The sequence below is a fragment of the Mobula hypostoma genome, chromosome 5 (assembly GCF_963921235.1).
Source record: "Mobula hypostoma chromosome 5, sMobHyp1.1, whole genome shotgun sequence".
Lineage (NCBI taxonomy): Eukaryota > Metazoa > Chordata > Chondrichthyes > Myliobatiformes > Myliobatidae > Mobula > Mobula hypostoma.
This window is the reverse complement of record NC_086101.1, coordinates 143,372,955-143,388,807: the sequence shown is the minus strand read 5'-3', so window position 1 is coordinate 143,388,807 and position 15,853 is coordinate 143,372,955. Positions and strand designations below refer to the sequence as shown.

The following is a 15,853-nucleotide window of genomic DNA, read 5'->3' as shown; positions in this document are numbered from 1 at the left end:
AGCTTACGGCACGAGTCCTAGTCCTCGCTACAACTGAGGCCACACAGCTCCCTCACCGTTGGTCTCACCAATAAAACAGTAAACCGAACCTGCAGCATTTTACATTACCACTCTCCAGTAGGGTCTTGCAATCTCAAGAAAAGTGTCCAAAACAACAACAATCTGTTAGACTGATCATCACCTTCATGTCCGACTCCGAAGTCTTTTTGTAACACCGTGCAAATCCATGAGTTGTATAGGGTATAGGGGGTCCCCGCCAATATTTTCATGGAGCTTCCATGTCTTCCAAGCTTCCTGCACTATCACAGATGGTCTGCTTCCAGCTTAATGGATGATCAGATAGGGCCATGGATGAGCGACATTGTTCCATTTTTTTCCCCAAGACAGTCTTGAGAACATCCCTGAAGTATTCTTTTTGTCCTTCTGGATGAGCAAGTCCAGGAAGCACAGAAGTTTCTCCTACCCTGCCAACTTTATACATCACTGTGAGGGGAGCTGATGTAACCCTCAGGCTTGCCCAGCTCGTGTTTGTCTCGGGGAAACCAGCCTTTGGCCCCGCCAAACTGAGAAATTATGTTTGTGTGGATGCTGTGTAATGTACCGTCCAGTTACAAACCCACAATACAAAATATCAGACAGTACACCATATGCAACTAAATGATTGAACTTTATGAATCTTAATCTGAATATAAGGTTAGTAATGAAAATTTTAAAAAGGGTCCAATTCAACAAAAAGTCAACAGAGCACGTTGGAGCTCACTCAGTTGCCATTCTTCCACCGTCGGTCTCCTCCGAGCGTCGCCGATCTTCGGACCCTCAGATCCCAGTTCACTCCGTCCGGTGGTCTACCAGCTCTCTCCACATGCGTCTTCCCTCTTCGTCACTCCTCGACAAAAGACCGCGAAAAACATCCTTCCAGATTCACAAGACAGAGCAACAATCTCTGATTGGCTAATATGCATACCACAATCCTGTTATCTCCAGCCATAACCCAAACATGCTACAGAGAAACCATTACCTCAGCAGTGAACATTACAGAGAAGCCATTACATTAGCAGTAGATGCTTACGACGCGTTACACTGGAATGAAGTAAACATTTTCAAAAATAGATTGCTGTGCACTAGAACGTACAATTAGGAGGTGATTCAGTCCACATGTTCAGTTCACAAAGCTCCACATGTGAACAAGGCCTCTATGTTGTAAAACTTTCACACGAACAGTCAAAGTAAAACTCACCCCTAAAATTGGCTAGACCGCAGCACTACTGAGCGCCTGCCTTTATCATTTTGAAAAGGTAGACAGTCTAGTTGGCACCAAGGGCAGACAACATCGTGAACAACTGATAGAATTGCTGCCTCACTCTGACAGAGTCGAGGGTTCAATTCCAGCTTCCAGTGCTGTCCGTTTGGAGTTTGTCCATTCTCTCTGTGATGTGAAGGCTTCCCATGTGGGAAGGTTTCCTTCCACATCCTACACACTCTTAGGTTTCTGGGTTAATTGACCATATCCCATGTCTAAAAGCTTTGGAATAAGGCCAATCACCACCTGATCAGCACTGGGCTTTCCAATCACAATTCCCACTGAAGTACTTTGACGGCCAAACTTTGAAGCTAAACTGACTTGTAATAAATAATCTTTTAAAATGTCACTAACTTTAACAAGGATTTAATAGCAATAGAAATAAATCACACTGTGGAAAATTCTAAAAAAAAATTAAAAATATAATGATAAAAAAAAGAAAATGTTCAAATTAACTGTTTCTTTAAGTAATTCACGTGAATCTTACTTTGCTGATCTACAACCAGTCTTCTCCATTGAAACATATGGAGTTGTTCAAAGAGTACAGTTATCTAACCTGGCCAAGGTTCAGTTGGCAGATTGTCCCAGCATAATTCCAGGAATTTGTTGCCCTGTCAGTGGAATTTGTGCAGAGCGTAAAATCCAAGGCCAATCAGTAAATTGTTAGTGATGGTTGAAAATTGAGGCCATTAATGGTGGGAGCAGAAAATTGTAAAGGAAGTGAACACAAAAGAGGTTTTCACATTTAAAAGAAAGTCTAAATATAGTGATAGAATTCTTATAGTCATTGGAAAGGCTCTGTAGATATTTTTGACAGTATGAATCCTTTGCTGTGAGAGTAATTCTAAATATTAGAATAATATAAATATTACATAGGCAGATGGAATTTAACACTGAAATGTGTGAGGTGTTTCACTTTGGGAGGACAAACCATGGTAGAATTTAGACAGTGAATAGTTCGGTAATGGGGAGTGTGGTAGAACAGAGGGATCTGGGAATACAGATCCATAATTCCTTGAAAGAAGCATCACAGGTAGATAGGGACATAAAGAGAGCTTTTGGCACATTGGCCTTCATAAATCAAAGTAAATGCACAGGAGTTGAGATGTAATGTATAAGTTGTGTAAAAAATTTGTGAGGCCTAACTTGGATTATTCGGCTCTCCTACCTACAGGAAAGATTTCAATAAGATTGAAAGAGTGCAGAGAAAATTTACAAGGATACTAGTGGGATTCGAGGACTTAGGTTACAGGGAAAGGTTGAATAGGTTCAGGATTTTATTACCTGGAGTATGGGAGAATGAGGGGAGATTTGATAGAGGTATACAAAATTATGAGGGGTATAGATATGCTAAATGCAAGCAACTTTTTGCTACTGAGGTTGAATGAGACCAGAACAAGAGGATATAAGTTAAAGGTGATGGTGAAATATTTAAAGGGAATCTGAGGGGGTGGGGGCAGCCTTCTTCACTCAGATGGTGGTGCAAGTGTGGACAATCTGCCAGCAGAAATAGTGGATGATGGATTGATTTCAATATTTAAGAGAAATTTGGATATGTACATGGATGGGAGGAGTATGGAGGGCTATGATCCTGATGTGGGTTGATGGGAGTAGGTTGAATAACAATTTGGTGGGGACTAGATGGGCCGATGGGCCTATTTCTGTGCCTTAGTGCTATATTGCTCTATGAATTTATTTATCACATGTACATTGAAACATGCAGTGAAACATGGTGTTTGCCTCAATAACCCATGCAGTCTGAATCTGTGCCATGCTTCTGGAGCCAACGTAGCTTGCTGACAACTTACTAACCATAACCCCATATGATCTTGGAATGTGAGAGCAAACTGGAGCACCTGGAGGAAACCAATGTGGTAACAGGGAAAACATACAATCTCCATATACATAGGAGCTGGAATTGAACCCCAATCTTCCTATTGTTGGCACTGTAAAGTATTACGCTAACTGCTATGCTACTGTGCCATTGCAATGCAATCATAATGGTGAAATTCAGATTCTGACCCTGTTCAGTACTGCACAACATAGTGGTGTTTTGCATTGAATGAATGACTGCAGATACTTTGCTCTATGTGGAACTTCACAGCCTTTCCCCAGGAAGGAGGGGAAGACCAAGAATAAGATTCATTTTCTCATTTAATCACAGCAGTGAGACAGGATTTCTGATGGGGAGTGATACCCATATACACCTACTTTCAGGTACAGTTACTACATTTAAGAGGCATTTAAGTGAACAATTAAAAAGGAAAGGCAAAGAAAGATATGGACATACACAAAAATAGGATGAGTGTAAATGGGCAATGGCATTGAGGTGGAGATGGTTGAGAGCTTCATTTTCTTCAGTGTAAATGTCACCAATAACTTGGCCTGATTCAGCCACGTGGGCATTGGCCAAGAAAGCGTACCAACAGCTCTAACTTCATCAGAAAGCTAAGGAAATTTGACATGTCCCCTGTGCCAGTGACCCTCTCCAATCTTTACAGATACAGCATAGAAAGCATCCTATCCAGATGCACCACAGATTAAAGTGGCATCTGCTCTAACCAAGTTTACAAGAAATTGCAGAGTGTTGTAAACTCATCCCACTCTATCATGTAAATTAGACTCCTCTCTACAGAGTCTATGGAGTATTGTCTACACTTCTCTGTCCTGAAGAAGGGTCTCAGCCCAAAACATTATCTATCCATTCATTTCCATAGATGTTACCTGACCTGCTGAGTTCCTCCAGCAGTTTGTATGTGTTGCTTTGGATTTCTAGCATCTAACTAATGTATTAATTAGTTCCACCCATGTAACTAATTAGCCTCCTGAGTTGTGATGTACTTATGTTCGGAATGATCTGTCTGGATGGAACAAAAACAAAAGCTTCTCACTGTAACTCAGTGACAATAGTACACTAATTCCCAGATTGCATGGATATGGTGGGCTGAAGGACTTGTTTCTATGCTGTACAATTCTAATACTCCAAACGCTTTTATCACACATGAAAGCAGTCCAACACAAGTAGAGTCATACGTGTGTGGGATGGTTCTGTGTAAACTTCTTGATATCTTTCATTCCAAGTTTTCCCTTAAGAAATTCTAACTGTTGAAACATTTCTGCCAGTCATTGGCCTGGAATCTCAACTCAATCTTAACCAGTTATATGTAGGCCCTGAAGATACATGAGCTTTTCTTTCTGGTAAGAGGTAGCCAGCTTCTGTTTAATTAAGGCAGATGAGCAAGTATTTTAAGAACTGGAACTGGATGGATCCCCAAGGATTTCAGATAATTAATTGTTGTTGGCATGTAATAAACTATTCCTGTAGCAACAGCTGAGAGCAGATGTGCCACTAAAGATGGAGCTCCACTATCATTATCTCTTTGAAACATCAAACATTTACAAAAGATTATCATTAACTCTGATAGTCTTGTTTAAATTCAGTTTCCTCTGTTTGTTTTTACTTCTTTAATGTTTCATGTATACATTTGGTTGAAATTCCACAGGGATTTGACTGGATTCCTGCTCTGAACTTCAGAGAGACTTTGGCCAACACTTCCTAGAGTGTAGTCAGAGGCCATTTCCATCATTTCTCTAGTGTTTTGCTTTTAATTTCATTGAAGTTGACTGAGGGATTTAATTTGGTGACTCCAGGAGAGAATACAAAGGATATTGAGCAACAAGGAGTTTAGTTTATTTATAAAACACTTAGTAGAACTTCTACTTGAATTATAATGATCAAAGCAAACAATAATCCCAGAAGTATTGCAGGCGCCTTTTCCACAATGTGAGTGCATTCATATTTTGAGGAATTGTTCTGCATAGATTAGAATGCCGGACAATGGCTATTACTCAATACATGGGAAAAAGCAGCACGTTCCCGCTTACTAAATATATCTTGTTGAAATCTGGTGGAATGGTAGCGAACAACAAATTCTCACTCACTGGAAGCAAAACCAAAGAGCTGATTATCGACAACAGATGGAAAAAGGAAGATTCTATGAGCCAGTTCTCATTAGGGGAATGGAGGAGGAGAGGATCAGTAGTTGACATTTCTGAGAATCTGTCCTGGGATCAGCATGTAAGTATCATCACAAAGAAGTCATGACAGCGCCTCTACTTTCTCAGAAGTTTGTGTAGATTTGGTACATCACCAAAAGCTTTGACAAACTTCTACAGAGTGGAGAGTATCCCTAACAGTGCCCAGAAATGGAAAAGACTACAATTAGTGGTGAATATAGCCCAACTCATCACAGGCAAACTGTCCCCTAATATTTACTGTCATAACAAAGCAGAATTTATCATCAAAGACCCCTACCAAGACCATGCCCTCTTCTCACTTCTGCTATCAGGCAGGAGATACAGAAGCCTTAGGCTCCACACGAACAGCTTCAGGAACAGTTATTACCCTACAACCATCAGGCTCCTGAACTGGTGTGGATAGCTTTATTCACCACTACCCTGAATTGATTGTATGACCTACAACTCACTTTCAAGAAATTATTTCCAGCTCATGTTCTCACTAATATTTTTATTTGTACAGTTTGTCTTCTTTTGCACATAGGTTGTTTGTCATTCTTTGTTATGTATAGTTTTTCATAAAATACTACTATATTTCTTTGTTCTTGTAAATGCCTGCAAGAAATTGAATCTCAAGTAGTATATGGTAACATATACATACATTGATAATAAATTTAATTTGAACTTTAAACATTGTTATTTAATGCAAGAAATAGCCATCAATTGACTGGTCAGTCCTGTATTGCTCCCAGTATTTGCCTCTACTGATCACAACCTACTGTAAGCTATTTTGCTCTCAAGACCCTCTTTGGTTCAGGCTGATCGGAAGTGCACTGAGAGCGGTAAGCGTAAAGGAGTTGGGGGATTGCTGTTCTGGTTAACAACAGATAGTGCAATCCTGGTCATATTACGATCGAGGAACGTGTTTGTAGCCCGGATATTGAACTTTTTGCTGTTGGACTCCGGCCATATTCCACCGAGATACAACACTGGCTGTCAGGGGAGGTTGTTCCTGCCTGTGGCGATCGAACTTTGCAGCTCCTCCCGTGGAGGGTCAGACACCCTGAGCCAATAGGCTGGTCCTGGGTTATTTCCGTCTAGCATAGTTTGCATATTGTTGTTTGATTGCTTGTGGTTTTTGTGTTTCTATATTTATGCTCTATTCTTGGTTGGTGCAGCTGTAATGAAACTCAGTTTCCCTAGGGATCAATAAAGTATGTCTATGTCTATGTCTAAATCTCATGGCTTTAAACCACTAAAAAACTTCCACAAAAACTGTTGGGCCTTCTTCACTCCCACCATCACTCAAACCTTCTACACACATCCTCAGAGCCTCCCTCTCCTCAAATCTGTGATCACCTATAATCATCCTTGGCAATGATACCTATTACCTCTATGAGAAGAAACATAAGCTGTTTTATGGAGACACAAAAGATTGCAGGTGCTATAGTCTGGAACAATCATGAACAGCAGGTGGAACTCAGCAGGTTGGGAAGCATCTGGGATGTGAAGAAGGGATGATTAATGGTTCAAGTTGAGACCCTGCTTCATCAGGACTGAAAGAGTACACTTGGTCCCTTTGTGTCGGATCTCAACCCAAGACATTAACCATCCCACCACCTCCATAAAGTGCTGCCTGACCTGCTGAATTATAGAATCATAGAGAAATAAATCATGGAAACAGGCCCATTGGTCCAATTTGTCCATGGCAAACGTAATGCCCATTAAAGATAGTCCCATTTGTCCGCATTTTACAGGGTTCTGAGTTGGATGATCAGCCATGTTCATACTGAATGGCAGTGCAGGCTCGAAGGGCCGAATGGCCTACTCCTGCACCTATTTTCTATGTTTCTATACAGAGAAAATTTACTAAGATTTGCTGGGATTTGTGAATCCGAGTTATAGAAAAGGTAGAATCAGGTTAGGACCTTCTATATTCCTCTAAACCTTTCCTATCCATGTCTTTTAACTGTCATTATTGTACCTGCATCAACTAATTTCTATAACAGCTCATTCCATATATTACCACCCTTAGTGTGAGAAGTTGCCTCCCAAGCCATTTTTTAATGTTTTGCTTCTCCACTTAAATATCTTGTTCCCCTTCCCTGGGAAAAAAAAAGACTTTATGCATCACACTATCTGTAGCCTTCATGATTTTATATATCCCTACAAGGTCAACCCTCAATCTCCGACGTTCCAAGGAATAGTGCCTGGTCTACCCAAACTCTCCCTACAACTCAGTCCCTTGAGTCCTGGCAGCATCCTTGTAAATATACTCTGCACCCTTTACAGCGTAATAGTTATGTGTGCTCTCTTGTGTAATTCCATCATTCATCTTCAAGGCTAGTTACTTGCACTGGTCTTCCTAGCCCCTGTATCACAGGAGGTCTCTTCAACTTTCCCCAATTCTATCAGACTTGTGAACCAATCACTCCTTCAAGTCAGCCAGGTTATTGTCATGTGCACAAGTACGGCAATGTGCAGTATAAAGAAAACTTGTCTGCAGCAACAGCACAGGAACGAAGGCATAGACAACACACAGAAGGAGTCTGTCATGATGAAAGCACTCCAGTGGCTCTACGTTAGTCTTGGAGATTCTGTATGTCACCAAGTTCCTATGGATGTATGATGGACTGTTTGCATCACAGCATAGTACGAAGCCTCCGATGCACAGAATTGCATGGAGCTACAGAGTGATAGACTCATCCAGTTCCATCACACGCACAATTCACCCCACCACTGAGGACAGCTTCAGAAGGTGGTGCCTCAAAAGACAGCATCCATCACTAAGGACCCTCTTGCAAGCAAGGACGTTCATTGGTCCCAGGCAGGGTCCTTAGTGCCATAGAGCACCACAGCACAGAATGAGCCCTTCGGCCCATCTTGTCTGTGCCAAACTATTTATCTGCCTAGTTCATCGGATCATACCCTCCATACCTCTCCCATCCATGTGCCTATCCAAATCGCTCTTAAATATTGAAGTCAAACTCGCAACCACCACTTCAGCTGACAGCTCATTTCACACTCGGGACCCTGTAATCTCTCCAAGAGCATCGGGAGCTCAGCAACCTCACCAAGGGAGGCAACACAAACCAACGGCCTCTCCGTTGAAGCAGCGGCTCCTTCGTGGACAGTGACAAGAACGCTGAGAGAAGCGACGCAAACCAGCTGGTTTACCTTGTTTACTAGAGCAACCTCATTCCATCTTTAAGCTGTCCTTATTTCCTTCTTAAGTGTTCTCTTGCATTTCTTAGACTTCTCAGGTACCTCATTTGTTCCATCCTGCCTATACCTGTTACACACTTGTTTCTTTTTCTTAACCAGAACCTTAATATCTCTCGAAAACCAAGGTTCCCTAAACCCGTTATCTTTGCCTTTTATTCTGATGGGAACACACAGACGCTGTATTCCCAAAATTCCCATTTGAATGCTTCCCACTTACCAAGTACACTTTTGCCAGAAAACAGCCTGCCCCAAACAACATTTGCCAGATCCTTTCTGATACCATCAAAATCAGCTTTTCTGCAATTTAGAATCTCAACCTCTCACTTAAGAACCTTATAAGCCTCTTTTGAACACTCTCCATTTATTTTTTGATAATGGGAAAAAAATTTGCAGAAATTGGGGCAAGTCCGGGGTGTATGGGGTGGTTTGGTCCTGACTAAATATCAGGAAATGCCAATAGCGATTATATAGCAACTCCACCTTCACGTAGGACTTAGGTCCGGGTGCACCCTGTCTCACTGAAGCAGTTCTGTCTATGGCGAGTGTTTGGCGCCAGAAAAATAACCAGACCAATGGTGGTGGCATCATTGAAGTCTTTGGCAGCAGGGAGATGGATCCCAGGCTTTGGTGGAGGATTGTCTTTGTATAAAAGCAAAGGTTGGGTGTCGTCTTGTGTATGATTCCCAATGGCCAATTGGGAATACCAGTAGAGGTCAAATGCTCTAGTTAGATGAGCACTGCAGCAACGGAAGGCAATGGCAAACCACTGTTGTAATTTCTGCCTAGTCAATCATGGAAAGAAACAAAAGAAGGGAACCAGACAACAGCGTGAATGGAGTTGATTCTAATCAACAGACCAACACTTCGCTCAGTAGGGGTAGTCATGTGCTGCAGGTGACACCAGACCGTCATCCAGAGACTGTAAGCAATAGGGAAAGGCTAAGGGTAGCAACATGGAACATCCATCCACTTTACCAGAAAGGAAAGTTGGACAACACATTAAATGAAATGAAAAGGTTGGAAGTTGATATCTTAGGCCCGTCAGAAATTAGATGGACCAAGAACGGCAAATTCACAAAGAGAGTTCTCTGATAATGTACTCTGGAGGTCAACAGCATATGTATGGAATTGAAATTATTTTAAACAGACAATTATCAAAATGTCTTATGGGATATTGGGCGATATCTGACCGGCTGTTTTTAGCTAAATTAAAGGGTAACCCTTTTAACATTAGCATAATCCAAGCCTATGCGCCAACAAATGATGCAGATGAAGAGGATATCAACAAATTTTATGAAGATCTCGACAGTGCTTATGAGCAATGTAAATCTCAAGATATAAATCTGGTCATGGGAGATTTTAACTCCAAAGTTGGACAGAAAAGGGTTGATAACATCATAGGACTTGTTGGATTAGGGGAGAAAAATGAAAATGGAGAAAGGTTTACTGATTGGTGTGTCAGAAACAACCAAGTGATCACCACGTAGATTGTGTATTTGGATTAGCCCTGGAGTTAGAACAGGGAATCAAATAGATTTCATTACCGAGTGCACGCTTTAGAAATAATGTCACAATTTCTAAAGCCTACCCAGGAGCAGACTGTTGTTCAGATCACCATCCAGTAATAGCTACCATTAAAACAAAATTAAAGAAACTGAAAAGTGGAAAGAAGAGAAAGATGTATATGTTGGGAGATCTTAAAAATGATAGCATACTTAAGCAACAATTCAAAGCAGCTGTAGAAGAACACCTCAACGAAAATGTAACAACACCTATTTGGGACAGATTTAAATATGCTATACAGCAATCAGCAGAGGAGATAATCCCAGTACAAGAAATCCAACACACCAACAAGGGGTGGACAACCCAAGAAATTCTAGATCTAATGGGACAAAGAAGGTTAGTGAAGAATAATGAAGTGCAATATTGAGAGCTGGACAGACAGACAGACCAGACAATTGTGCAATATTGTAAAGGAAGAATGGTCGAATCAAAAATGCAATGAAGTAGAAGGCCATATTAACAGCAGCAAAGAAAGGCACAAGAAAATTAAGGAAATTACTGGAAGTAAGGAAACTTCCTCTATAGGATACATAAGATCAGCAGACGGATCCATACTAACAGATCCAGATAAAGTATGTGAGAGGTGGATTCAGTATATAGAGCAGCTTTTTGAGGATAATAGGCACCCTAATTCTGGCCCCCCCATTACCAAAGAAGAAATAACTAAAGCAATGAAAAGCATGAAACATGGTAAAGTCACTAGAACTGATGAAATTTCAGTGGAAATGATACAAGCCCTAGAATATCAGGGCATAGATATTCTTTTTGAACTGTTTAATGGCATACCTGAGTCTGGTGTATTGCCTGACGATCTCTTGAAATCAGTATTTATAACTCTGCCAAAAATTCCTGGAACTATTGACTGTGAAAATTATAGAACAATCAGACTTATGAGTCACATAATAAAGATTTTGTTGAGAATTATTCTAAGTCGAATTAAAAACAAGTCAAGGCCAGAACCTTCTGAACTGCAATATGGGTTTATTGAGGATAGAGGATCTAGGAACGCAATTTTCATACTACAAATGCTTTCAGAAAGGGCAATTGAATATCAAAATGATGTCTTTTTATGTTTTATTGATTTCACTAAAGCACTCGACAAAGTGCAATATGAAAAATTATTTCAAATTCTCGCTAAACTAAACATTGAAGGAAGGGACCAACAACTGCTTCAAGATTTATATTTGAACCAAACGGCAGCGGTAAAAATTGATGATAATATAAGCAGTTGGACTAAAATTCAAAGAGGAGTTAGACAGGGATGCGTTGCCTCACCGGAACTATTTAATATCTATAGTGAAATGATTCTCAGAGAAATAGAAAACCTAGATGGGATAAAAATTGGAGGCGTTAACAGCAACAATATAAGATATGCAGATAATACCACCCTAATAGCAAATGCTGCAGAAGATCTACAAATCCTTCCAGACAAAGTAGTACAAACAAGTGCAGATTTTGGTCTAATCATCAACTGTAAAAAAACCAAATGTATGTTAATGTAATCGGGTGACTGTCGAAACTTATTCAGTATCACTAAAAGTGCACTTAGGATTCCATCTGGGTAATGCTAGAATAGTTGTCTGTGCCTTCAAGTGGAGATGGTGATATCATTACACACGCGTGGGATAGTGGGGAGACCATTTTGTTTTCTGCTGAAGATGCTGGTGGGGTGTTGGAATTGAGTTCCTCCCAGAAACTGGGCATGGTGAGGAAAGGTGAGCGTTAATTGATGATATCCATGCAAATTTGTTTATTCTTGTTGGCGAATCCAGAGTATCAGTAATTTGACATGTTTTACATGTGGATGCTTTAGATTTCCATGAGTGAAGAAATCAACGCTGGATAGCGTGGCTTATACAAAGTTCCTCACCAGCCAAGTAGGTCAGTCTTCCTGTAATTTAACTACCAGGCAATACCTTGTAAAAGTTGTGCCAAAGTGTACCTTTTGTCTAACTTTATTGTATCGTGACTGTGCATATAACAGCGTAACATAAATGTTTAGTTGCTGTTCGGAAGTTCAGCACGTGTGTACTAAAAAGTAGTAGACATCTTAGATGAGATGTATTTGCTTACATTTTTGCTGCTATGTACAAGATACAGGGTTGGGGGATTCTAATGTTGCTTGTATTGTGTTCCTTCAGAATTGCCACTACTGCATTAGTACAGTATTAGTTCTGTATTAATTTTGGGCCGTTTGCTTATGTAAAGAGTGTGAATCGGAAGTTAAACTGAGATTGTAACGGCAAGAACTAGTGGTAAATTTGTTCATTTTGTTTTGAGACCCTCTTCTGGCACTTAAACATCTAAAACAGATAAAGGAATTAAAACCTAAAAAAAGTATTTGTTGTCCTGAGTGTGTACTTTTCCCCAGGCTACAAAAGTAATATCAAAACAGCAGGATACTCCCAACTGCCAATTGTACATCGGCAACCAAGAGATTGAACAGAAGACCAGCTTTAATTACCTTGGTAGCTTTATATCTCAAGATGCTAGAAGTAAAGTAGAAATTAAAAGAAGAATTGTCATTGCCAAAACCAACTTCCAAAAAATGAAACCCATTTTACTATCAGACACATTTCTATGACAACAAGGCTTAGGCTACTAAATTGTTACATCTGGTCAATCTTGCTGCATGCTTCCGAAACATGGACTAAACACCAGAACTCCAAAGAAACTTAGAAGCAACAGAAATGTGGTTTCTTAGAAGAATGTTGAAAATATCATATAGATATAGGGTAACTAATGAGACTGAGCTCCAACGTGCCCATACAGAAAGATCTTTAATGAGAACATTAAATGAGAGGAAACTTAAATTCCTGGGCCATGTCATCAGAAAGGGAGAAATAGAATGCCTTACGTTACAAGGCCATATGCCTGGGAAACGTGGAAGAGGAAGGCAAAGAAAAAAATATATGGACACTGTAAAAGAAATAACAGATCTAAATGTGCGAGATATCATTGACGCCGCGAGGGATCATTCGATGTGGAAAGCATGTAATGCGCAAGGCGCATGAAGAAGAAAAAGAGGGACAAGTCTAAAATCTAATGCCGTAACACCTGAATCCTCCCTTCCTTAATAAATTTGGCCGTGTTGTTTAACAATATTTTTTGATCAGCACAACCACTGCCACCTGCTCCAGCATGGTAGTCTGACGCTATTACAGCTCGGGGCATAAGAGTTCGATTCTGACCTCACCTGTACATCCTCCCAGTGAAATGCATGGATTTCCTCCAAGTGCTTCGGTTTCTTCCCACAGTCCAAGACCTAGCAGTTGGTAGGTGAATTGGTCATTGTAAACTGTCCCGTGATTAGGCCAGGGTTAAATCAGGGGTTGTTGGGCAGTGTGGCTCAAAGGGCCAGAAGAGCCTGTTCCATATTGCATCTCAATAAATAGAATAAATAAATACTCCTCTGCTTTAAATGACACAGGCTGACTTTAAGCAGCTCGGGGCTAAAAGGAATCAACTCCTCGAAGCGTCAGCCTCCTGCTAATACAGCCAGTCAAGCTGGGTATTGAAGAGAGTGTTCAGCACCAAGCTGGCAAGCTGCCTGCATTGTAATCAATGGAGGGTGTTAACCATGTCTCGTAAGCCCACCAACCCACACCCCCCCAACTCCCACATCAGTCCCAGGGGCTATCAAATTTAACCCCCAGCTGCAGACTAATCACTGTTCTTTGTACATAAAACTATAAACATATAGCTTTTAACTTTATCCAAATTACACAAATTACACTACGGTGCAACATACACAATGCAACAAGGTTGTATTCCTCAGTGACAGATTTATAGTATGGCCCACCAAACCATCGAATAAAGCACTTCAGTTGAAAACAACACAAGTGCTACTTAATGTGACATGGGTAACTACTTAAAATACCTTCAGTACACACACAATCGAAAAAACAGTTGATTAAATACTTGTCATTCAGCTCACTCGGAAAGTAGCTATTAAATAAACCTTCTGTCTTTCAAAAGGATTTCTACAGATTATGTTAAAAAACTCACAACCACAACGAACAATGACTGATTGGTTTCAGAATTAGTACTGCTGAAAAAAATAAAACTCTTCCACCCCATGATATTACTTAGCTTCCCTGTTGGTTTTAATCTTAGTGATACAGAATACCTTTTGTCATCCAACTTAAAGACAAACTTTTATTAGCGAGTATTATTCAAGATTTTTACCTGTTACAACAGTTCTTCTGTAGGAGCTTCCTCTCCAGGCCACTTCAGAGCTTGCAGTGTGCATATGCCAAGTGGAAAATTGAAGCTCTTTTACACAGCGTTGCTTATCAGAATGCCTTGTGGCTGAGAGTAAGAACTGTGTGGGGCCTCCCTTAAGAGGTCCCTGGTTTAAAAAGCTCATGTAACCGGAAAGGAGTGAAGATAAACAGCAAAACTGCAGATCAAAGCACCTCCCAGCTTTGTGCATTCAAAACTATGACAACACCTTCACGGCTTTACATCAGGGTGGTAGTAGGGAGAGTCACTGCTTTTCATCTGATTAATGATGCAATGTAGAGTTATGGGTCGTGAAGAACAGACAGCATAACTGAGACAGCTGTGTTTTGTATGTTTTGTAGAGATTACCACTTTGTTTGGTCTATGTCAGAATTCCATTGAACAAGCTTTTTAGCACTTTCACCAGCATACAGATCATAAAGTATTTAGATCTTTCTTTGCTTTTTGTACTTTTTAAGATCAATATTATTTTGGAGTCAGCTGCTACAAGTATCACCACATTTCTGCCTTTCTTGACCCACCATCTTTCCGAAATACAGTTAAATTTTAATTAATTCCCAATTAAATCCTTCTGATAAAAGTCATTAACAGGAAAATGTTTTGCCATTTACTGTCTGTTTCACACCATTGTATATCAATCTAAATGAATGAGTCTTTAATATGGATGTGGATCACAATAGTCATGTTTCCTTTCACTGTGATGCTGGGTTTGTGCCAGGTTTGTGTTACTTGCTCACAGAAATTAATTCTGCACTCAGCTATTGCCACTGGTCCTCTTCACTGGCTGCACACATCAGCACGAGACCTTGTATCATAAGTAACACACTACTTAAAGCCAGCCTGCACCACTTTCTTTCCTTTCCTTTCTTTTTCAATCTTTTTATTAGTTTCAACATCATACACATTACAAAAAATAAGTACAGAACGATTGGGATTGTATTAAATAATAATAATTATATTATAAAAGTATACAGTCAAGAAACACATAGTTAGGAAACCTCCCAAAATCTCACAAATTAACAATAAAATATATAAAGGGTATACATAAAATACAAAAATATCATTAAAAAAAACAGAAAAAGAAAAAAATATATATCTCCTTAGAAAAAAAAACTAATCTACCCAAACTAAAAGAAAACTAAGGAAAAGAAAAAGAAAAAGAAAGGGCTATTATGATACCTCAGATAGAACCAATAGTGTCGCCACTTCCGCTCCTCTCCCCATATATTGAAATCACAAAATAGATTTGGCAAGGATCAAATTATATCATGTGGAAATATTGAATAAATGGTTTCCACGTCTTATCAAATTTAATAGATGGGTCATAAATGACACTTCTAATTTTTTCTAGATTTAAACAAGATATAGTTTGAGAAAACCAATGAAATGTAGTTGGAGGATTAATCTCTTTCCAATTCAATAGTATAGATCTTCTAGCCATTAGAGTAACAAAAGCAATCATCCAACAAGCTGAAGAGGTCAAATGTTGTTTTTCTATCATTG

At 39.9% G+C, this 15,853-nt stretch overlaps 1 protein-coding gene across 4 annotated transcripts in view; it reads right to left on the bottom strand.

Annotated features, from left to right (window-relative positions):
• frem1a (Fras1 related extracellular matrix 1a) overlaps positions 1 to 14,598 on the bottom strand; it is a 183,276-nt gene extending 168,678 nt beyond the window's left edge. For all 4 annotated transcript variants that reach the window (XM_063049123.1, XM_063049122.1, XM_063049124.1 and 1 more), the window contains exon 1: positions 14,294 to 14,598. The gene's annotated coding sequence lies outside the window, so the exon portion shown is untranslated. The remainder of the gene's footprint in view (positions 1 to 14,293) is intronic.
• Between the last annotated feature and the right edge of the window lie 1,255 nt (positions 14,599 to 15,853).